The sequence below is a fragment of the Leiobunum rupestre genome, chromosome 8, assembly GCF_980474605.1.
Source record: "Leiobunum rupestre chromosome 8, qqLeiRupe1.1.hap1, whole genome shotgun sequence".
NCBI classification, from domain to species: Eukaryota; Metazoa; Arthropoda; class Arachnida; order Opiliones; family Sclerosomatidae; genus Leiobunum; species Leiobunum rupestre.
Genome location: NC_143391.1, coordinates 44342985 through 44366151, shown reverse-complemented (window position 1 = coordinate 44366151; position 23167 = coordinate 44342985). Strand labels below are relative to the sequence as shown.

The 23167-nt window shown below is 47.2% G+C and overlaps 15 non-coding genes across 15 annotated transcripts; all 15 read left to right on the top strand.

The window, feature by feature from the left end:
• The first annotated feature begins 5883 nt into the window (after positions 1–5883).
• On the top strand, positions 5884–5968 carry TRNAL-AAG (transfer RNA leucine (anticodon AAG)). The gene has a single exon. It is a non-coding gene; the product is annotated as a tRNA-Leu (tRNA).
• Positions 5969–6181: 213 nt separating this feature from the next.
• Positions 6182–6263, top strand: TRNAL-AAG (transfer RNA leucine (anticodon AAG)). Its single transcript has one exon. It is a non-coding gene; the product is annotated as a tRNA-Leu (tRNA).
• Positions 6264–13049: 6786 nt separating this feature from the next.
• TRNAL-AAG (transfer RNA leucine (anticodon AAG)) lies at positions 13050–13131 on the top strand. Its single transcript has one exon. It is a non-coding gene; the product is annotated as a tRNA-Leu (tRNA).
• Positions 13132–13496: 365 nt separating this feature from the next.
• On the top strand, positions 13497–13578 carry TRNAL-AAG (transfer RNA leucine (anticodon AAG)). Its single transcript has one exon. It is a non-coding gene; the product is annotated as a tRNA-Leu (tRNA).
• Positions 13579–13794: 216 nt separating this feature from the next.
• Positions 13795–13876, top strand: TRNAL-AAG (transfer RNA leucine (anticodon AAG)). Its single transcript has one exon. It is a non-coding gene; the product is annotated as a tRNA-Leu (tRNA).
• A 67-nt stretch (positions 13877–13943) lies between these two features.
• On the top strand, positions 13944–14025 carry TRNAL-AAG (transfer RNA leucine (anticodon AAG)). The gene has a single exon. It is a non-coding gene; the product is annotated as a tRNA-Leu (tRNA).
• Positions 14026–14092: 67 nt separating this feature from the next.
• On the top strand, positions 14093–14174 carry TRNAL-AAG (transfer RNA leucine (anticodon AAG)). Its single transcript has one exon. It is a non-coding gene; the product is annotated as a tRNA-Leu (tRNA).
• A 216-nt stretch (positions 14175–14390) lies between these two features.
• TRNAL-AAG (transfer RNA leucine (anticodon AAG)) lies at positions 14391–14472 on the top strand. Its single transcript has one exon. It is a non-coding gene; the product is annotated as a tRNA-Leu (tRNA).
• A 215-nt stretch (positions 14473–14687) lies between these two features.
• TRNAL-AAG (transfer RNA leucine (anticodon AAG)) lies at positions 14688–14770 on the top strand. Its single transcript has one exon. It is a non-coding gene; the product is annotated as a tRNA-Leu (tRNA).
• Positions 14771–14986: 216 nt separating this feature from the next.
• TRNAL-AAG (transfer RNA leucine (anticodon AAG)) lies at positions 14987–15068 on the top strand. The gene has a single exon. It is a non-coding gene; the product is annotated as a tRNA-Leu (tRNA).
• Positions 15069–15582: 514 nt separating this feature from the next.
• Positions 15583–15664, top strand: TRNAL-AAG (transfer RNA leucine (anticodon AAG)). The gene has a single exon. It is a non-coding gene; the product is annotated as a tRNA-Leu (tRNA).
• A 514-nt stretch (positions 15665–16178) lies between these two features.
• On the top strand, positions 16179–16260 carry TRNAL-AAG (transfer RNA leucine (anticodon AAG)). Its single transcript has one exon. It is a non-coding gene; the product is annotated as a tRNA-Leu (tRNA).
• A 216-nt stretch (positions 16261–16476) lies between these two features.
• TRNAL-AAG (transfer RNA leucine (anticodon AAG)) lies at positions 16477–16558 on the top strand. The gene has a single exon. It is a non-coding gene; the product is annotated as a tRNA-Leu (tRNA).
• An 811-nt stretch (positions 16559–17369) lies between these two features.
• TRNAL-AAG (transfer RNA leucine (anticodon AAG)) lies at positions 17370–17451 on the top strand. Its single transcript has one exon. It is a non-coding gene; the product is annotated as a tRNA-Leu (tRNA).
• A 5603-nt stretch (positions 17452–23054) lies between these two features.
• On the top strand, positions 23055–23136 carry TRNAL-AAG (transfer RNA leucine (anticodon AAG)). The gene has a single exon. It is a non-coding gene; the product is annotated as a tRNA-Leu (tRNA).
• The last annotated feature ends 31 nt before the right edge of the window (positions 23137–23167 follow it).

Genomic DNA, 23167 nt, shown 5'->3' with positions numbered 1-23167 from the left:
CCCTGGTGTAGGTGGTTTTTTTGTTTGTTTTTTTACTGAAGCGGACGCGGAAGAATGTATTAAGTCGGGGTTGATGGTCGGCGGCGTTTTACGGGCGGTCGAAAGTGTATCGGCGCGATCTGTTATTTTGAAGTTTCTCGAAGTGCCGGAGTTTGTCACGGACGACGCTATTCGCGTTAAACTAGAAGCTTACGGGTCTGAACTTAAAGGCGCTTTCGTGTGGGTAAAGTCCGATGGCTTGTACTACGGGGAGCGTAACGTTCGCGTCACGTTGCCTCAAGGTGTATCTTCGCTGCCTTACAGTTTAAAGGTATTGGATGTTATGGGTCGTGAGAACGTTTATCGCGTTCGCCACGAAGCACAGACCCGGGTTTGCAACGGTTGTCTCCATTCTGGACACCTCTATCAAGATTGTCCCAACAATATCTGTCGTCGCTGTGGTCATGGTGGTCATTTGGCCAGGTCATGCCCTGGGCAGGGTACTGCCGCCTCAAAGATGGAAGAGCGTCGACGCGATATTTCCGGTTTCCGCAATGAAGTCGCCGACAAAGTACAAAGGACAGAGGATCCCGCAAATGTACGACCTGCTGGGTCTGATATGTCAAAGCGGAAACCAGAAGGTGACATCGACATGGCTGATGCTGATTTAGACGACTCGCTTTTTGCCAACCGCCTTTCCAAGGTTGCGGTGGGCAGTGGGAAGCATTCTCTCCCCACTTCGAGTTCAGATTTGGATCCCGCCAAACGTCAACTACCTTTCAACCAACCTGGGTTCCAGTTTCCGTCGCTCGAGGCAGCTCGGAACGCGAGTCTTCCTCCGTCTACTACTGCACCGTCTCCGGGAGCTGCTTTGTCGTCGTCTTTCTTCCAACCTCCAAACGCTCATGGTTCTCCGGGTAATTTCTCTTAATATCAATGGTCTACGTGATGTCAATAAGATGAAAGAACTAGTGGAATATGTAAAAACATTTGACATTATTTTTTTACAAGAAACTCATTGGGATTCGTCTCATGTTGCGCTTTTTAAAAATATGTATTTCGGTAAATGTTTTTTATCTAACGATGACGCTACGGGGTTTTGCGGGGTATCAATTTTAATTAATCCGAAACTCGATTTTAAAACTGCAAATGTTTTTCATATTGTTCGGGGTCGTAGTTTATTAGTTTCGGCTGAAATATCCGGTGATCTATTTCATTTTTTAAATGTGTACGCGCCTAATTCGGCGACTGACCGTGAGTTGTTCTTTACAGTCATCGCATCTAACTGTCCTACCGGCCGTTTAATTTTAGGCGGCGATTTTAACGATATTTGTCATTGCCTATGGGACCGCCTTCCTGCTAGTTGTAGACCTAACAAGTCCCAATTTACGGCCCTTCATAGACTTGCCGCCAAATTACATGTTACTGACACTTTTCGACTCAAAAACAATGACAAAAGGGACTTTACGCGTTCTGGCTACGTTTTTGGCCGGTTTATCCGCTCTCGCATTGATTACATTTTTGTAAAAAAATTTGATTCTTTGAATATTCAAAATGCTTTTATTCGTGACTGTCCGATTTCCGATCATCGCGCCGCGATCGCCCATTTTGATTTTGGAGGAGTTCCTAGGGGCCCTGGAACCTGGTCCTTTAACGATTCGCTACTTGAGGATGAGGTTTTCTGTTCGTGCGTCAGGCGAATTATCACTAGGAGTCGCTCACGCGAACACTATTCTACGGATATTTTGGACTGGTACGAAACCCTCAAACGTACAATTCGTGATTACGCAATATTTTACGGGAAAGCCGCCGCTTCCGAACGTCGGCACACCAGGACGCTCTTGGCTTGTCAGTTGGAAGAGTTGTCACGTCGTTTATCGATGCAAGACCCGGTTTGTGGCGAATTCGTCAAAGTTCAAAATTTGATCAAGGAACATGACCACTATCTATTGCGGGGCGCTGTAATTCGCTCCAATACCGAGTGGCGTGTTTGGGGGAGCAACCTTCGGGCTATTTCTTGAGTCTCGAAAAACATCGGCAAACCCGGCGGTCAATTAAAAACTTGACTTTAGCAGACGGCTCATCAATTCACGATGGCGCTTCCGTTCGTCAGGAAATATTTTCTTATTATGAAAACATGTATCGCGCGTCGGACAGTGATGACTCTCAAGCTGCACGTTTTGCCTCCTTTGTTGCCGGAAAGTTACCACCGGATTTGTCTGCCGCTTGCGAAAGTCCCGTTTCTTGGGAAGACATCCACAAATCTTTGAACGCTATGGCAATAGGCCGTAGCCCAGGTCTCGATGGCTTCACAGTCCATTTTTGGCGTTTCGTACTCCCGTTGATAGCCAAGGATTTCGTAAGGCTTGTTGAAGTCATGTTTGCCACGGGACAAATGCCTCTCTCTATGACACAAGGCATGATCATTCTTTTACCGAAAGACGGCGACTTAACGTTATTGTCTAATTGGCGTCCCATCACGTTGCTCAACGTCGACCGTAAAGTTATTGGTAAAGTCTTGGCTACTCGCATGGCATTGGTGGCGCCTACAGTCATTTCGCCCTGCCAAACTGGAGCTATTCGTGGCCGTGATGTCGCGGGCACAACACGATACCTTGGCGGCGTTGCCTCGTATCTGGCACTCCACAGACAGCCGGGACTTTTCTTGAAAATGGACTTACGGAAAGCGTACGATTTCGTGAACTGGTCATTTCTATTCCGGGTACTGCAAGCTTTCGGGTTCGGTCCCCATTTTCTCCGATGGATTCAACTACTCCTGGTGGGTGGTCGTACAACGATCAAGGTCAATGGTTTTATGACGAACTTTTTTCGTCTTGGAAGATCTGTCCGTCAGGGCTGTCCTTTAAGCCCTTTATTATACACTTTTTCGACCGAGCCACTTTGCCTCGCGTTATCGCAGTCTTCGAGTATCCCGCGTCTGCGTATTTGCAACAGCGACTCCCCGGTACTCTTTCAACATGTAGACGACAACACTTTGTCTTTAGCGGCTGAAACTTCGGTACGCGTCGTGGTATCGATTTATCATGACTACGGCAACGCTTCTGGGGCGGTTATAAATCTGGACAAAAGTAGCGGGCAATGGCTCGGTTCTTGGACAAACCGACCAGACAAACGGATTGAAGGAATTATGGTATCCAAGGAGCCATTAAAGGTCTTAGGGGTAGTACTTACTTCGAACCACGCTCTCTCTGACTCTCTCAACTGGGAACCGGCTATTTTACGTATTATGGCTGTCTTGCGCGCGTGGAAACGGCGCCCGCTTTCACTCTTCGGGAAAATAATAATAATAAATTGTCTGGCCACTTCCAAGCTTTGGCACCTCACTCGTGTATTGCCTTTGTCGAATAAACTTGCTGCCCAAATAAAAGCTGCTTTTCTGGATTTTATTTGGGGTTCTGGCTATCACGCTGTCGCTTATTCAACGCTGATCAGACCAAAGGTAGTCGGCGGTTTTGGCTTAGTGGATGTCGTCCAGAAACTACACTTTATGCGTATCCAAGAGTGCCAAACACTCATCCTGCGTGAGTTACCCGTTCATGACGAATCCATACACAACAACTTACTGTTGGAATACGGCAGTGGGTTGACAAGACAAGAAGAAACTTTCCGTCCGCCATTTAATCGGGCTCTGCTTGGGCGTATGCCGCCTCGCTACGTCGAACTCCTCACAAGTTGGCACTCGCATCTTACGACAATAGGCTCTACCGTGATGCCTCGGTCAGATCCATTTTCCGAACCACTGTTTCTGAATCCTCGAATTTCTTTACCACAGCGCTATCACAAAGAATCCCGTATTATGGCTCAGGCTGCCTTCAAAACACTGCGCGACATCCATTACGAAGTCATCCCCGGTTTTATACGACCTCATGCCTTGATTGAACAGTGCCAGATCGAACTCCCTTATAGCGAATTACCTCTCGATCGACTTCTCGAATTGTACACCTTGATCCGGTCTGCACTGCCAGCTGACTGGGCTGTTCTCTTTCATGTTTCAGCGCCTCCGGTGCTCTCGTCGTCGGATCGGTCAATTCCTTACCTCGAAATCCGCCGTAACGCTAGTGAAATTTTAAATACGCCGCAAAGTTTAAAATCTATTGCCTTCGATCGTTTTGCGGGGACATTCCCTGAATCTTCCGGCGAAGAACGGTGGCGGTCTTTCTTTGGGGGTCCCCTCCCTCGAGTGAAGTTTAAAACTTTGGCCAACACTACCCTTGGAGCCACTTTATCCTCTACCAATTTCAAAATTATTCATCAAGCTCTCGCAGTGAAGAGTCGACTTTTCAAAGCTGGTCTTGTGACAACGGATCGTTATCCATTATGTGACAATGCCCCCGAAACGGTTGCACATTTGTTCCTGTCTTGCTCGGTAACGCGAAACACCTGGCACCAAGTATTCACAATGTTGTCTGTCTAATTGCAACAACCAGGCTTTCAATTCGGTAGCGAACATTTCGAACTTATTATTTATCACCGCGTTGATCGGAAATTGGGACAGTGTAACGACTTTTGGCATTGCCTTTTCTATTAATTAGTGTAATTAAGCATGAACTTTGGAAGTATCAATGTAAAATAGTTTTTGAGCAAGAACTAAACAAACCTAGTGTGTGGTCATCTCAACTATTTCTGGCCAACATACGGCGCGAAATTAGACTTCTCACCCTGGTATACTTGAACCATCCCTCTAAAATTGATATTGTAAAGGTTTTAAACAATTTTCTTAAATTATTACCCTAACATTTTATCTGTTATGTGTTAAGTAGTGACAATTCTAAAAGTATTTATTTCTCTATTGACTTTTGATGTATGGCATTGTTGTATATGACGAATATGTATAGTTTTCTTGATGGTTGAATAAAAAAAAAAGGCACTGGTTTTAGACACCAGTCTCTTCGGAGGCATGGGTTCGAATCCCACCGCTGCCAACATTTTTCCTTAGTTCTGATAAAAGTGACCAATGAGGATCCAGGTTAATTGGGGAGCGGTAATATGGGTAACGTTGCTGAGCGGTCTAGGGCGCTGGTTTAAGGCACCAGTCTCTTCGGAGGCGTGGGTTCGGATACCACCACTGCCAACATTTTTCCTTAGTTTTGATAAAAGCGACCGATGACGATCTAAGTTAATTGGGGATCGATTATAGGGGTAGTGTGGTCGAGCGGTCCAAGGCGCCGGTTTAAGGCACCAATCTCTTCGGAGGCGTGGGTTCGAATCCCACCGCTGTCAACATTTTTCCGTAGCTCTGATAAAAGCGACCAATGAGGATCCAGGTTAATTGGCAAGCAGTAATATGATTAACGCTGCTGAGCGGTCTAGAGCGCTGATTTTAGGCATCAGTCTCTTCGGAGGCATGGGTTCGAATCCCACCGCTGCCAACATTTTTCCGTAGCTCTGATAAAAGCGACCAATGAGGATCCAGGTTAATTGGCGAGCAGTAATATGGGTAACGTTGCTGAGCGGTCTAGGGCGCTGATTTTAGGCATCAGTCTCTTCGGAGGCATGGGTTCGAATCGCACCGCTGCCAACATTTTTCCTTAGTTCTGATAAAAGCGACCGATGAGGATCTAAGTTAATTGGCAAGCAGTAATATAAGTAACGTTGCTGAGTGGTCTAGGGCTCTGATTTTAGGCATCACTCTCTTCGGAGGCATGGGTTCGTATCCCACCGCGGTCAACATTTTTCCGTAGCTCTGATAAAAGCGACCAATGGGGATCCAGGTTAATTGGCGAGCAGTAATATGAGTAACGTTGCTGAGCGGTCTAGGGCTCTGATTTTAGGCATCAGTCTCTTTGGAGGCATGGGTTCGAATCCCACCGCTGCCAACATTTTTCCTTAGTTCTGATAAAAGCGACAGATGAGGATATAATTTAATTGGGGACCGATTATAGGGGTAGTGTGGCCGAGCGGTCTAAGGCGCTGGTTTAAGGCACCAGTCTCTTCGGAGGCGTGGGTTCGATTCCCGCCGCTGCGAACATTTTTCCGTAGCTCTGATAAAATAGACCAATGAGGATCCAGGTTAATTGGCGAGCAGTAATGTGGGTAACGTTGCTGAGCGGTCTAGGGCGCTGGTTTTAGGCACCAGTCTCTTCGGAGGCGTGGATTCGAATCCCACCGCTGCCAACATTTTTCCGTAGTTCTGATAAAAGCGGCCGATGAGGATCTAAGTTAATTGGGGACCGAATGTAGGGGTAGTGTGGCCGAGCGGTCTAAGGCGCTGGTTTAAGGCACCAGTCTCTTCGGAGGCGTGGGTTCGAATCCCACCGCTGCCAACATTTTTCCGTAGCTCTGATAAAAGTGACCAATGAGGATCCAGGTTAATTGGCGAGCAGTAATATGGGTAACGTTGCTGAGCGGTCTAGGGCGCTGGTTTTAGTTACCAGTCTCTTCGGAGGCGTGGATTCGAATCCCACCGCTGCCAACATTTTTCCGGAGTTCTGATAAAAGCGGCCGATGAGGATCTAAGTTAATTGGGGATCGATTATAGAGGTAGTGTGGCCGAGCGGTCTAAGGCGCTGGTTTAAGCCACCATTCTCTTCGGAGGCGTGGGTTCGAATCCCACCGCTGCTAACATTTTTCCTTAGTTCTGATAAAATTGACCGATGTGGATCTAAGTTAAATGTGGTCCGATTATAGGGGATAGTGTCGCCGAGCAGTCTAAGGCGCTGGTTTAAGGCACCAGTCTCTTCGGAGGCGTGGGTTCGAATCCCAACGCTACCAACATTTTTCCTTAGTTCTGATAAAAGCGATTGATGAGCATCTAAGTTACTTGGGGACCGATTATAAGGGTAGTGTGGCCGAGTGGTCTAAGGCGCTGGATTAAGGAGGGTCGCTGCTAGGTTTGGTTGTGAACGGTTCGTCTTTTTTCGCTCCGTTTTCGCTAAGCCTGTTTGCCGCCTTTAAGGTGTTATTTTAGTTCAAGTTTTTTTTTTCTTCTCTGTTAAAACCTTTTTATCTAGTTTCGGTTTCTTGCGGGTGATTCCCCTCCTGGGTCTTCTGATCCAGGATGGATATTATTAAACGGTCGGTTTTTGTGGATTTTGAAGGAAAATTACCGAAGTTTGACGATGTTGCGGAGGCGGTGAAAATTCATTATGGTTTGGATGCGGTGAAATCTGTTGTTCCGTCCACGGGCGGCTACATTTTGGTATTTTCGTCTGAAACTTTGATTAATGATGCGATTGACACTGGGTTGGAGGTAGACAGCATTACTTATGCCATTTCGAGCGTCACCAAAAAAACTGTTACGGCAAATTTTTTCGGCCTTCCGGAGTATGTTACTGATGAGGCGTTGCTGGCGAAGTTGACGATGATGGGCTGCGAAGTCAGAGGTACGATTTCGTGGCGGGAAAAAGCCGGGTTCTATTGTGGTATCCGATCAGTCCGTTTGACGCTCCCGGAAGGTAAATCAGCGTTACCTTACAGTCTTCGAGTTCCGGATGTCTTAAATAGAGAAAATTCTTACCGTGTCACTCATAAATCGCAAGTTAAAGTCTGTAATATGTGTCTAGCATCCGATCATTTATATAAGGATTGCCCTCAATTTATTTGCCGTAAATGTAAAACACAAGGTCATGCTGTGCGTAATTGCCCTACTTGGGAACGACCTTCAGTGGAGATGAAGGGACAGGAGCGTGGACAACCCCCTGTCATTGTCGCGGGGGGATCGATTGATCAATTCGCTGAGGGTCGTAAGGATGCCGTCGATGGTCCTGGTTCATTGGGTGCCGGACACGAAGACGTTCATATTGCCACTCCTAACGCAACGCCGATGTCTCAGGGAATGGGCGCCGACCAAGTGGGCCGCGTCAAACCGACTGGTGAAGCTCAAAGGGGTTCCAAGCACCGGATCTCATCTGGTGACACCGATTCAGCTACTAATCCGTCTACAGGTCCTCCGCACAAGATATTTCAGAAGTTGCCATCGGGTCAATGGACCCAAATTAATTTGAATCCAAATGCCGGTGAAAATTCTGACGATTAATGTAGGCGGTTTGCGCGATGTAGAGAAGATGCGAAAGTTGGTTTTGTGGGCGAAGCATTATGATGTGTTGTTGTTGCAAGAGACTCATTGGGAGGCGTCTCATGTAAGTACTTTTCGGACTTTTTTTTCGGGTGCGGTCTACGTGGACTTGAACTTGGACACCAAGTTTTGCGGTGTGGCAATTTGTATTTCGCGGTTACTTGATTTTAAAGAATGTAATTTGATAAGTTCTAACGAGGGCCGGTATATTTTTATTTCCGCTGAAATTGAAGGCGAGAAAGTTGATTTAGGTTCTGTTTATGCCCCAACCGATGCGGTCAATAGATCTATTTTTATGCAAAATTTAATTCCCATTGTTGGTGTGTTAAATCGTCCGCTATTGGGCGGTGATTTTAATGATATTGTTTCTCGAGTTTTTGATCGGCGGTCGCCTGCCAAGATTACGGTGAGTGGAATGACGAATCTTCATCGCTGGATCTCTTATCTCTCGTTGGTAGACATTTGTCGGTTGCAACATAAAAAAACATTCGATTATACGCGATCGGGGGTGGTTTTTGGTAACTTTCTGAGTTCTCGAATTGATTATTTTTTTGCTTTACATTCAGACGTATATAATATTTCAAAGTGTATGCATGTTTTTTGTAGTTTCTCTTACCATAAGGGTGTTTCTCTGATTTTTGAACCTAGTGGTATTCTTAGGGGGCCCGGAACTTGGAGTTTTAATTCTACTTTTTTAGAAGACGCACTTTTTTGCACGGCCATCGAGCGGACAGTTAAAAATAGTTATTCTTGGCCTTGTTATTTAACCGATATCTTTGAGTGGTATGATGGTTTAAAAGTTAAAATACGGGAGTACTGCATTTTTTACGGGCGTCACAAAGCGTTGATGAAGCGGGCTGTATGGGCGGACCTACAAAATAGGCTTCGAGACCTACAAGATTCGCCATTAAAAACAGATACGATTTTAGACGAAATAGCTGCGGTAACGAGTAAATTACGAGATATGGAAGAGAACGATTTGCAGGGTGCATTAGTCCGTTCGAGGTTGGAGTGGAGAGATTTGGGGGAACGCCCCACTCAGTATTTTTTGCGGCTGGAGAAATTTCGTCAGCGTCAACGTCAAATGACTTCTCTGACTCTCCCTTTGGGGGCGATTATTAAAGATCCTGCGTTAATAAGGGAGGAAGTGTTCCGTTTTTATTCGGAGTTGTATACACGAGGCGTTACGTCTCAAGCCGCTACTGACAATTTGAAGAATTTAATCTCAGGGAGGCTTACTGAAGAAGACCGCGATTCCTGCGAAGCCGTCGTGACCTGGAGCGACATTTACACGGAGTTAACTAATTTGGCCGGAGGGAAGGCCCCCGGTAGAGATGGCTTTACCAATGAGTTCCTGCGTTTATTTATCCCTCTAATTAAAGATGACTTTATGCGCTTGGTTGCCGAATGCGAAGCCCGTGGCCTTTTGCCGAATAGCATGCGAGAAGGGATGGTGGTTTTGTTGCCTAAATCGGGGGATTTGACTCTTCTGAAAAATTGGAGGCGATAGGAAACTCCTTGCTAAGGTTTTTACTCGCCGTGTTTCGCCGCTTTTACCTTTAATTACGTCATCGTGTTAAACTGGTGGCATTCGTGGGCGTACCATTTCCGATACTCCCCGTTTTCTGTCTGATGTCATGGAGTTTTTAAAAATGGAAAATAGGCCAGGGATTTTTCTTCAACTCGATTTGTTAAAAGCGTTCGATCGGGTGGAATGGCCGTATCTATTTGCAATCTTAGAAGCCTTTGGTTTCGGCGCACGCTTCCGCGCTTGGATTCAGATGTTTTTAGTTGGCGCCAAGACAGCTATTAAGCTTCATGGATATGTTACCGATTCTTTTGTCATTAGCCGCTCGGTTCGTCAAGGGTGTCCGCTCAGTCCTTTGCTGTACGTTCTATCATCTGAACCTTTTTGCGCCTTACTCGAAACGGACAAACGTATATGTCGGATAATGCTCACGGACTTAACACCGTCCCCTGTGGTGTTTCAACATATTGATAACACTTCCATTCTCGTCACTGGGCCTAGGGATGTTACTTACCTTTTGGAGGATATTGAACTTTATTGCCAGTCTTCGGGAGCTGCCATCAATCTTGCAAAAAGTTCTGGTTGTTGGCTCGGCTCCTTGCGATTTCACGCGGACCAGACTGTGGCTGGGCTTGTTATTAGCACCCGTTCAATAAAGGTATTGGGCGTGACCTTGGGCTATGACCATGACGTCGTTGCCACGATGAACGGGGAGGGCCGGTATGAAAAATTTAAAAATGTCCTACACGTTTGGAAGGGTCGTAGTCTGACCATTTTTGGGAAAGTCATTATCATTAACGTGTTAGGAGCGTCGATATTGTGGCATATACTGGAGGTTTTTGATTTACCGGACCGCTGGTTCTCTGATTTTAAGCGGCTCATGTTGGATTTTATTTGGAAGGATCGCCCACATTCTATATCGTACGAAACCTTAACTCGCCATAAGAGTCAAGGCGGGTTTGGATTAGTCAATCTTCGGATCAAACAGAAGGTACTTCGTCTGAAGGAATGTTTGCAGCTCGCTACCGGGTCCAAGCCTTCGCATGTCGCATGCGTTGCGTCTCGGTTCTTTGACGAATATGGCGGCGGACTTCGCCAGGGTCTCTCAATCCTACGGATTAGAATTGAACGTCGTCTGCTTTGCGCTATGCCGAAACGCCAAGGATCAATGTTATTGGCTTGGAAAGAGTTCTTGGCTCTCACGCGATGGACCTTGGTTCCTTTGACCAACCCTATTATGGAGCCCCTATTTTATAACTCAAATCTTTTAATCATGAACATTTCTTTGGCTGAGCGGCGTCTTCTTGCTTCTTGTGGCGTGGTCTACCTGAAAGATATTTGCTACGAGGTCATCCTGGGGTTTCTTCCGGATGAAGCCTTTTTGGAATTGACCGCAGATTCCGGAATCGGTCGCCGTCGGTTGTTGCAAATTTTTCAAAGGATCAAAGATTCTTTCCCTCCCGCGGTACATCGAGTGATACATAGTAAAGAGGTCTACGAGCTTGAGACACGGCCAACGTTCGCGCTAGTCACGGACACAGGGATCTCTGTGGAATTGGACAAAATTACTACTACGTCAATTTCCAAAACTTTCAATGCCGTAACCCCGATTCCGGAATCGAATGGTGAAGAACGTTGGCGGGCTTACTTCGGGGGCCCTTTACAGAAGTTCCGGGTTCCATCACTTGTCAATTCTACGTTGGGTCCCCGTTTGTCAAGTATGAATCTCCGAGTGTATCATATGGGGTTCATGGTCAAGCAGCGGCTATTTCGCGCAGGCATAACAGACGATGATCAGTGCCCGCTTTGTGGCCTTGAAAAGGAGACAGTTTCGCATTTATTTTTGGAATGTCAAGATACGCACGAATGGCTCGATTGGTTATTTTCTTCAGTGTTGTCGCTGTACACGCTGTTTGGTGAAAAGGACAGGTGGACGCGTTATATCGTCTTTGGACTCAAGCCTAAAACTGCGGACTCTAAAGAGCATTGGGAGGTCGCGTCCATATTAACTGCTATTGCCAAAGAAGCCATTTGGAGTAATCGTTGTTTGTATAATTTGGGGCAGATAACCAATAAGGGTACGCTTTTTTCCCGTTTTCGTGCTCTCATAAAAACTGAGGCTCGGTACCGCGTGCAATGGCTACTCCTTCATAAGCCGGGTTGTACGGCCGCAATAGATATTTTTCGTAACATATGAGGGGTCAATAATCTTGGAGATATCCTGATGGTCATTAATATTTAAAGTACTTTATTGAAATGTGTATTTTGTTGTATTTGCAGTAGTTATTATTTTCTATAACTGAGGATTTTTTATCAATGATATTTTGCTTATTTATTTTTCATGTTGTTTCTAACTTCAATTGTGTAATGCTTTTAATAACATTGCTTCACATATATATAACATTGCTGGATGTACGTAGGTTTAACTTGTTAAATTTGTTTTAAATATTAACACTATGCAACAATGCATGTAACAAAATAAAAAAAAGCGCTGGATTAAGGCACCAGTCTCTTCGGAGGCGTGGGTTCGAATCCCACCGCTGCCAACATTTTTCCTTAGTTCTGATAAAAGCGACCGATGAGGATCTAAGTTAATTGGGAACCGATTATAGGGGTAGTGTGGCCGAGCGGTCTAAAGCGCTTGTTTAAGGCACCTGCCTCTTCGGAGGCGTGGGTTCGAATCCCTCCGCTGCCAACATTTTTCCTTAGTTCTGATAAAAGCGACTGATGAGGATCTAAGTTAATTGGGGACCGATCATAGGGGTAGTGTGGCCGTGCGGTCTAATGCGCTGGTTTAAGGCACCAATCTCTTCGGAGGCGTGGGTTCGAATCCTACCGCTGTCAACATTTTTCCGTAGCTCTGATAAAAGCGACCAATGAGGATCCAGGTTAATTGGCGAACGGTAATATGAGTAACGTTGCTGAGCGGTCTAGGGCGCTGATTTTAGGCATCAGTCTCTCCGGAGGCACGGGTTCGAATCCCACCACTGCCAACATTTTTCCTTAGTTCTGATAAAAGCGACCAATGAGGATCCAGGTTAATTGGCGAGCAGTAATATGGGTAACGTTGCTGAGCGGTTTAGGGCGCTGGTTTTAGGCACCAGTCTCTTCGGAGGCGTGGGTTCGAATCCCACCGCTGCCAACATTTTTCCGTAGCTCTGATAAAAGCGACAAATGAGGATCCAGGTTAATTGGCTAGCAGTAATATGGGTAACGTTGCTGAGCGGTCTAGGGCGCTGATTTTAGGCATCAGTCTCTCCGGAGGCATGGGTTCGAATCCCCACACTGCCAACATTTTTCCTTAGTTCTGATAAAAGCGACCAATGAGGATCCAGGTTAATTGGCGAGCCGTAATATGGGTAACGTTGCTGAGCGGTCTAGGGCGCTGGTTTTAGGCACCAGGCTCTTCGGAGGCGTGGGTACGAATCCCACCGCTGCCAACATTTTTCCGTAGCTCTGATAAAAGCGACCGATGAGGATTTAAGTTAATTGGAGACCGATTATAGGGGTAGTGTGGCCGAGCGGTCTAAGGCGCTGGTTCAAGGCACCAGTCTCTTCAGAGGCGTGGGTTCGAATCCCACCGCTGCCAACATTTTTCCAGAGCTCTGATAAAAGTGACCAATGAGGATCCAGGTTAATTGGCGAGCAGTAATATGGGTAACGTTGCAGAGCGGTCTAGGGCGCTGGTTTTAGGCACCAGTCTCTTCGGAGGCGTGGATTCGAAGCCTACCGCTGCCAACATTTTTCCTTAGTTCTGATAAAAGCGACCGATGAGGATCTAAGTTAATTGCGGACCTATTACAAGGGTAGTGTGGCCGAGCGGTCTAAGGCGCTGGTTTAAGGCATCAGTCTCTTCGGAGGCGTGGGTTCGGATACCACCACTGCCAAAATTTTTCCGTAGCTCTGATAAAAGTGACCAATGAGGATTTAAGTTAATTGGAGACCGATTATAGGGGTAGTGTGGCCGAGCGGTCTAAGGCGCTGGTTTAAGGCACCAGTCTCTTCGGAGGCGTGGGTTCAAATCCCACCGCTGCCAACATTTTTCCGTACCTCTGATAAAAGTGACCAATGAGGATCCAGGTTAATTGGCGAGCCGTAATATGGGTAACGTTGCTGAGCGGTCTAGGGCGCTGGTTTTAGGCACCAGTCTCTTCGGAGGCGTGGGTTCGAATCCTACCGCTGCCAACATTTTTCCTTAGTTCTGATAAAAGCGACCGATGAGGATCTAAGTTAATTGGGGACCGATTACAAGGGTAGTGTGGCCGAGCGGTCCAAGGCGCTGGTTTAAGGCATCAGTCTCTTCGGAGGCTTGGGTTCGAATCCCACCGCTACCAATATTTGTCCTTAGTTCTGATAAAAGCGACCGATGAGGATCTAAGTTAATTGGGGACCGATTACAAGGGTAGTGTGGCCGAGCGGTCTAAGGCGCTGGTTTAAGGCATCAGTCTTTTCGGAGGCGTGGGTTCGAATCCCACCACTGCCAACATTTTTCCTTAGTTCTGATAAAAGCGACAGATGAGGATCTTATTTAATTGGGGACCGATTATAGGGGTAGTGTGGCCGAGCGGTCTAAGGCGCTGGTTTAAGGCACCAGTCTCTTCGGAGGCGTGGGTTCGAATCCCACCGCTGCCAACATTTTTCCGTAGCTCTGATAAAAGTGACCAATGAGGATCCAGGTTAATTGGCGAGCAGTAATATGGGTAACGTTGCAGAGCGGTCTAGGGCGCTGGTTTTAGGCACCAGTCTCTTCGGAGGCGTGGATTCGAATCCTACCGCTGCCAACATTTTTCCTTAGTTCTGATAAAAGCGACCGATGAGGATCTAATTTAATTGGGGACCGATTACAAGGGTAGTGTGGCCGAGCGGTCTAAGGCGCTGGTTTAAGGCATCAGTCTCTTCGGAGGCTTGGGTTCGAATCCCACCGCTACCAATATTTGTCCTTAGTTCTGATAAAAGCGACCGATGAGGATCTAAGTTAATTGGGGACCGATTACAAGGGTAGAGTGGCCGAGTGGTCTAAGGCGCTGGTTTAAGGCATCAGTCTCTTCGGAGGCGTGGGTTCGAATCGCACCACTGCCAACATTTTTCCTTAGTTCTGATAAAAGCGACCGATGAGGATCTAAGTTAATTGGGAACCGATTATAAGGATAGTGTGGCCGAGCGGTCTAAGGCGCTGGTTTAAGGCTCCAGTCTCTTCGGAGGCGTGGGTTCGAATCCCACTGCTGCCAACATTTTTCCTTAGTTCTGATAAAAGCGACCGATGAGGATCTAAGTTAATTGGGAACCGATTATAAGGATAGTGTGGCCGAGCGGTCTAAGGCGCTGGTTTAAGGCACCAGTCTCTTCGGAATCGTGGGTTCGAATCCCACCACTGCCAACATTTTTCCTAAGTTCTGATAAAAGCGACCGATGAGGATCTAAGTTAATTGGAGACCGATTATAGGGGTAGTGTGGCCGAGTGGTCTAAGGCGCTGGTTTAAGCCACCAGTCTCTTCGGAGGCGTGGGTTCGAATCCCACCGCTGTCAACCTTTTTCCGTAGCTCTGATAAAAGCGACCAATGAGGATCCAGGTTAATTGGCGAGCAGTAATATGGGTAACGTTGCTGAGCGGTCTAGGGCGCTGGTTTTAGGCACCAGTCTCTTCGGAGGCGTGGGTTCGGATACCACCACTGCCAACATTTTTCCGTAGCTCTGATAAAAGTGACCAATGAGGATCTAAGTTAATTGGGGACCGATTACAAGGGTAGCGTGGCCGAGCGGTCTAAGGCGCTGGTTTTAGGCACCAGTCTCTTCGGAGGCGTGGATTCAAATCCCACCGCTGCCAACATTTTTCCGTAGCTCTGATAAAAGTGACCAATGAGGATCCAGGTTAATTGGCGAGCAGTAATATGGGTAACGTTGCTGAGCGGTCTAGGGCGCTGGTTTTAGGCACCAGTCTCTTCGGAGGCGTGGGTTCGAATCCCACCGCTGCCAACATTTTTCCGTAGTTCTGATAAAAGCGACCAATGAGGATCTAAGTTAATTGGAGACCGATTATAGGGGTAGTGTGGCCGAGTGGTCTAAGGCGCTGGTTTAAGCCACCAGTCTCTTCGGAGGCATGGGTTCGAATCCCACCGCTGTCAACCTTTTTCCGTAGCTCTGATAAAAGCGACCAATGAGGATCCAGGTTAATTGGCGAGCAGTAATATGGGTAACGTTGCTGAGCGGTCTAGGGCGCTGGTTTTAGGCACCAGTCTCTTCGGAGGCGTGGGTTCGAATCCCACCGCTGCCAACATTTTTCCGTAGTTCTGATAAAAGCGACCAATGAGGATCTAGGTTAATTGGAGACCGATTATAGGGGTAGTGTGGCCGAGCTTTCTAGGGCGCTGGTTTTAGACACCAGTCTCTTCGGAGGCATGGGTTCGAATCCTACCGTTGCCAACATTTTTCCGTAGTTCTAATAAAAGCGGCCGATGAGGATCTAAGTTAATTGGGGACCGATTATAGGGGTAGTTTGGCCGAGCGGTCTAAGGTGCTGGTTTTAGACACTAGTCTCTTCGGAGGCTTGGGTTCGAATCCCACCGCTACCAACATTTTCCCTTAGTTCTGATAAAAGCGACCAATGAGGATCTAAGTTAATTGGGGACCGAATACAAGGGTAGTGTGGCCGAGCGGTCTAAGGCGCTGGTTTAAGGATCCAGTCTCTTCGGAGGCGTGGGTTCGAATCCCACCACTGCCAACATTTTTCCGTAGCTCTGATAAAAGTGACCAATAAGGATCCAGGTTAATTGGCGAGCAGTAATATGGCTAACGTTGCTGAGCGGTCTAGAGCGCTGGTTTTAGGCACCAGTCTCTTCGGAGGCGTGGATTCGAATCCTACCGCTGCCAACATTTTTCCTTAGTTCTGATAAAAGCGACCGATGAGGATCTAAGTTAATTGGGGACCGATTACAAGGGTAGTGTGGCCGAGCGGTTTAAGGCACTGGTTTAAGGCATCAGTCTCTTCGGAGGCTTGGGTTCGAATCCCACCGCTACCAATATTTGTCCTTAGTTCTGATAAAAGCGACCGATGAGGATCTAAGTTAATTGGGGACCGATTAAAAGGGTAGTGTGGCCAAGCGGTCTAAGGCGCTGGTTTAAGGCATCAGTCTCTTCGGAGGCGTGGGTTCGAATCGCACCACTGCCAACATTTTTCCTTAGTTCTGATAAAAGCGACCGATGAGGATCTAAGTTAATTGGAGATCGATTATAGGGGTAGTGTGGCCGAGTGGTCTAAGGCGCTGGTTTAAGGCAACAGTCTCTTCGGATTCGTGGGTTCGAATCCCACCGCTGCCAACATTTTTCCGTAGCTCTGATAAAAGCGACCAATGAGGGTCTAGGTTAATTGGGGACCGATTATAGGGGTAGTGTGGTTGAGCTTTCTAGGGCGCTGGTTTTAGGCACCAGTCTCTTCGGAGGCGTGGGTTCGAATCCCACCGCTGCCAACATTTTCCCGTAGTTTTGATAAAAGCGACCAATGAGGATCTAGGTTAATTGGAGACCGATTATAGGGGTAGTGTGGCCGAGCTTTCTAGGGCGCTGGTTTTAGGCACCAGTCTCTTCGGAGGCGTGGGTTCGAATCCCACCACTGCCAACATTTTTCCTTAGTTCTGATAAAAGCGACCGATGAGGATCTAAGTTAATTGGGGACCGATTATAGGGGTTGTGTGGCCGAGCAGTTTAAGGCGCTGGTTTAAGGCACCAGTCTCTTCGGAGGCTTGGGTTCGAATCCCACCGCTACCAACATTTTTCCTTAGTTCTGATAAAAGCGACCGATGAGGATCTAAGTTATAGGGGACCGATTACAAGGGTAGTGTGGCCGAGCGGTCTAAGGCGCTGGTTTAAGGCACCAGTCTCTTCGGAGGCGTGGGTTCGAATCCCACCGCTTCCAACATTTTTCGGTAGCTCTGATAAAAGTGACCAATGAGGATCCAGGTTAATTGGCGAGCAGTAATATGGGTAACGTTGCTGAGCGGTCTAGGGCGCTGGTTTTAGGCACCAGTCTCTTCGGAGGCGTGGATTCGAATCCCACCGTTGCCAACATTTTTCCGTAGTTCTGATAAAAGCGGCCGATGAGGATCTAAGTTAATTGGGGACCGATTATAGGGGTAGTTTGGCCGAGCGGTCTAAGGCACTGGTTTTAGACACCAGTCTCTTCGGAGGCATGGGTTCGAATCCTACCGCTGCCAACATTTTTCCTTAGTTCTGATAAAAGCGACCGATGAGGATCTAAGTTAATTGGGGACCGATTATAGGGGTTGTGTGGCCGAGCAGTCTAAGGCGCTGGTTTAATTTTTTTTTTTTTTTAAAAACCCTTTATTGACAGTATTAAAATTACAATACAATCATAAAGATTGAAGGTTATAAAACACAAAATAGAATTAAGGACAAGCAATCAACAAGCATTCTATTCAAATATTTTGTTTAACATGTTGTATAAGATTAAATCTGACGGTAAATCTAAATGTAATTTCTGTTGCTTATAACGACATTCTAGTTTTAAAACTGCATGGAATTTCTTTTGACACAAAAAATGATTAAATTGAATATCATTAAAAGAACAATAACACCGGTATAAACAAATTTCTCTTTTCATTACAGCACAAAGGAACTGGACCACTGTCCAAAACATTTTAGAGTTATGCAAGTCTTTGTGAATTAAACCAAAAATAAGGAAAGAATTTCGCGTATACGAAGAAACGCCATATAAATCACGATTAAGTTCCAAAATATCACAGAATAGCCAAGTCCATAATTGAGAAACCACGGGGCACGTTACGAAGAGATGTTCTACCGTCTCTGAGTCTATCCGACAATATATGCACGTATCATCCGGTACCACTAGAGCGTGCACCAAACGCGACTTCACCGAGAAACCATGATGAATGAGGCGTAAATTTATGGCAGAGAGCGAAGGACCCAAAAAATTGGATCGCACGAATTTCCAGCGAATCCGCTGAAGAGGGCCACCGAAAAAGCGACGCCAGCGTTCTTCTCCACTCGACTCGATAGACAATGATTCCGCGAACGCGGCGTAAATGGGCCTCACTGCGATAGCGAGAGACACCTTTTCGCCCGACACGTCAATAACCGATAAACCGACCTCGTGCGCGACCGGAGGGCGACGCAATTGACGCCCCCCTTGTTGAATGCTCATGGACCAAATCGGAGGAACTGCATCAATAAGTTCTTGGTAGAGTAGCAAGACCCGAGACCGAGGCAAAACGAGCGATGAATCGGCTGTAGCGTCGAAACACGCCTGTGGCGGCAAGAACCCGGGGACGTACTCATAACACAGATCGCGTACTGTCCGAAAACCCGCTTGCGAAAAAAACCCACGCTCGAGACGACCGAAATGTGGCAACGACAGACGCGGATTTAAAAAAAGCGGTTCATCCAAAAAATTCGAGAGAGCGGGAAAGGTCCAGTCATGAATGTGCTGAAAATCCTTCCAAGCAAGCAGCATGGAAACATACCGAGACGGAAGACCGGCGGCGCAACGAGAAGTGATAGATAACCGGAAAACGTGTAGGCCCAATTGCAAGGCGCCGCCATAAAGATTAAGAATCTGCGACGAAAGATCCCGAGCGAAAACCGGAGTAGTCTCTGCAAACAACGTAAGAGCTTCGCGAACGCGAAACGCCTTAACTTTGGTACAAATGTCTACTAGCCCGAACCCTCCGATCAGCGTTGGCCGAACAAGACTCTCATAGGCGACCAGATGAGGGCCATTGCCCCAAATAAAGTTCAAAATGGCTTTTCGAAATTGACGAAGCCAAAAAGGCGAAATGTCGACTGTTTTTAAAATATGCCAGAGCATAGATGCAGCGAGCACATTGACAACCAAAACTTTGCCAACGACCGAGAGAGTACGACCTTTCCAAGACCGTAAGACCCGAGAGAACTTGCCATAGCTCTCCTCCCATTGAAGGCGAGCCGAATGCACAGAATCGTAGTCTATCCAAATACCGAGAATTTTCAAAGGTGAACTAGAAAGCGTTACGCCGCTGATCTCGATAGGGTCCCGACCATGATATAGACCAAGCCATTTCGCGTGGCACTTTGACGGGTTCAATTTCGCTCCGGAGGCTTGACCGAAATCCGCAAAAACGTCGCAGATCGCGGGAATCGCGGCCGCTGTTGAGGTTACAACCGTGGTGTCATCCATATGTTGAAAGAGAGTCGGCAAAACCGAATGCGCGGATAACCGTACCGGCGGGATGGATTCGTGCGACGTGACCGCGGAAAACAGAGGTTCCGAGGCTAAAACATAAAGCAGAGGGCTAAGCGGGCACCCTTGGCGAACCGACCGCCCTAACGAAAAGACATCAGTCAAATGACCATTGACTTTGACACAGGCCCTGGAACCCGCGACAAAAGCTTGAATCCACTTGCAGAAAAACGGGCCAAACCCCATGGCCGCTAAGAGCTCAAATAAATATGGCCATGCCACCCGGTCGAAAGCCTTCATAAGGTCCAGCTGGACCATAATGCCACCCTCTTCACGAAGGCGGAGGTTCTCGGCGACATCTGACAACAGTCTCGTGGAGGTAGAAATGTCCCGACCACGAACCGCACCCGTTTGAGTAGCTGACGTAATGTTCGGCAAAAGCGACGCTACTCGGAGAGCAAAAACTTTGGATAAAATTTTATAATCAGTATTGAGTAACGTTATAGGCCTCCAGTTCTTTAAAAGAGTTAAATCACCAGTCTTGGGCAAAAGGATAATAAGACCTATTTTCATGCTGCGCGGAATTCGGCCCTGATCACGGGCGATATGGGCTAAGCGAAGAAAGTCATCCTTAATAAGCGGAAGAAAAAACCGCCAAAACTCCACCGTCAAACCATCAAGTCCCGGACTCTTATTGGGCTTCATAGACCCCAAGGACCGCTCGAGTTCCTCCCAGGTGACAGGCAACTCAACCGCGTCACGATCAGCTTTCGATACCCGGTCCCGGACCCGATTGCTAAAACTTCGACTCTGGGCCTCGCGAATAGGCTCCTGAGTATAAAGGGCATTATAGAAATCAAAAATTTGCTGACGGATGAGACGCCCGTCGCGAAAGACCTCTCCTGATGGAGACACTAAACGACCAATCGATTTGATACTCTGACGATGAGTCTCCAGGCGCAGAAAATAGCGCGTGGGTCGCTCACCCAATTCTTTAAAATCCGTCTTAGCGCGTACGACCTGGCCACGTAGCACCTCAGAATCGAAATCCGCCAATGCCTGCTTAGCGTCCAGCAACTCCGGCAAACAAGTAAGATCGGACGCGTAGCGAGACTCGAGGTGAGAAATCCGAACCAATAAAGCAGCGCGAGAACTTCTCAACCTCTGAGCGCGAGCTTTGCCGTAGAACATGGCGTAATCCTTAATACAAACTTTAAGATTTTCGTACCATTGAAAAATATCTACACGGTACTCGACGGTGTCGCGACTCCGATCAACAATACGCTGGATGCCCGTACGGAAGCGCTCCTCTTGAAGTAACGTAGAGTTAAACGCCCAGACCCCAGGGCCGCGCTGGACGCCACTGGGATCAAAGACAAAAGACACGGCCTTGTGGTCAGAAAAAGGAACATTCAAGATTAGATTCCGCGAACAATTATGCGCATCCGTTGGGCGAATAAATAAATAGTCAATCCGCGACATGACAAAGTTCCCGAATACGAAACCGGAACGAGTATAATCAAAATGATCGGCGTGAGAAGCCCTCCAGGGATCATAAAGATCAAGACTGGTAAGCCAAAGCTTAAAACTCGTAGGCGGAACAACGGAACGAAGATTAGAAACGGGGCGACGATCAAGAGATGAGTTTAAAATATCATTAAAATCCCCCGCTATAATCGGACGAGGTAAAAGCGAACACCACAACTTCGCCGAAGACATAAAAAGAGAACGCGACGGCGCGTCATTCGGAGCGTAAATATTCGCGAAATCCATAGGAACATCGTCAACAACCGCGGAGACGGAAAGAAATCGGCCGCAGTCGCTTCGAAAAACTCGCGAAGGAACAATATCCAGCCCAGCCCGAAAGCAGGTCGCTACGCCGCAAAAAGTAGTAGTAGGGTCATTATCCCAAAAAACGCGGCCGCGAAAAATTTTCCGAAAAGTACTCACATGTTCATTCGTCCAGTGTGTCTCTTGTAAAAAAACCACATCATACGCGTCCATAAAAATAAGCACTTCCGACATCTTATTAACATTCCGAAGACCATTAACGTTAAGAGAGACGATTTTTAATGGCATTAAAGGAACCGGGGACAGGCGTGACAACGGTTGGCAGGGACGTAGAAGGCAACTTGGCAGGTGCGATGGCACGCGATTCCGTAGAGTAGACGTTCGTCTTCTTAGAAGGAGGCTGGCGTTTATCACCCTCCGAGCCACTCGTCGAAGTCAAAATTCTCTTACCAACGTCCTTCGTAACGTGCTTGGGAAATTTCGGCCGATCAACATTATCGCCCCCCTGGGCAACCATGCCTTGAGAGGACTCTTTGGCTAAAAGAACCTGATCAGTAATCAGGCCCGCATCCTGTTCTTCGACCATCCTATCAGCAACCGGATCCTTGGATTCAACAACTTCAGCGCGAGTTGGACAGGACCGCGCCACATGACCTTGCTTCTTACAACGAAAACAGATAAAAGAGGGACAGTCTTTATACAGGTGGCTCGAAGAGAGACACCCATTACAAACTTTACTCTGAGAGGAGTGACGAACCTGATAAAAAGTCTCCCGACCTAAAACGTCTTTGATCTTTAGACCGTACGGTAACGAACTGACACATTCGGCAAGGCGAACCTTGACCGAACGAATTCCAAAATAAATTCCGGCGTCATTTTTAGTCCAGACAATTTCGCCACGCAACTCACATTGTAAGCTTTCCAATTTCTCCTTCACCGCTCCGTCACTCACAAACTCAGGTAAACCATAGATATGGACAATAACTGTTTTCCTCGCTATCCCAGACACAGCAAAACGCGTCTCTCCTACTTCGATCCCAGCATCAAGACACAATTCCGCTTCTTCCTCGCGTAAGAAGGTGACGTAATAGCCACCCTCCGTAGCAACAACCGACGAGACCGTATTAGGCCCGTAATCCAAAATACATGCCGTCAAAATTTCTTGCTTCGAAACTTCTTTCACGACGCATTCCACAAAAATGGAACGTTTTAAAACATCCATCCTGGAATTCAGAAGAAAACCCAGGAGGGCACGAAAAACGAAAAAGAAACTGCGCGAATTAGTAAATTTTAAATTAAGCAAACAAAATGTTAGAAAAAGAACCGAAACTAAGGCTTAGCGAGAAGACGAGGAGAGCAAAGAAAAACGAACCGCACTCTCCAAAAAACCAAACGCGAATCTCAAAAGGCGCTGGTTTAAGGCACCAGTCTCTTCGGAGGCTTGGGTTCGAATCCCACCGCTACCAACATTTTTCCTTAGTTCTGATAAAAGCGACCGATGAGGATCTAAGTTAATGGGGACCGATTACAAGGGTAGTGTGGCCGAGCGGTCTAAGGCGCTGGTTTAAGCCACCAGTCTCTTCGGAGGCGTGGGTTCGAATCCCACCGCTGCCAACATTTTTCGGTAGATCTGATAAAAGTGACC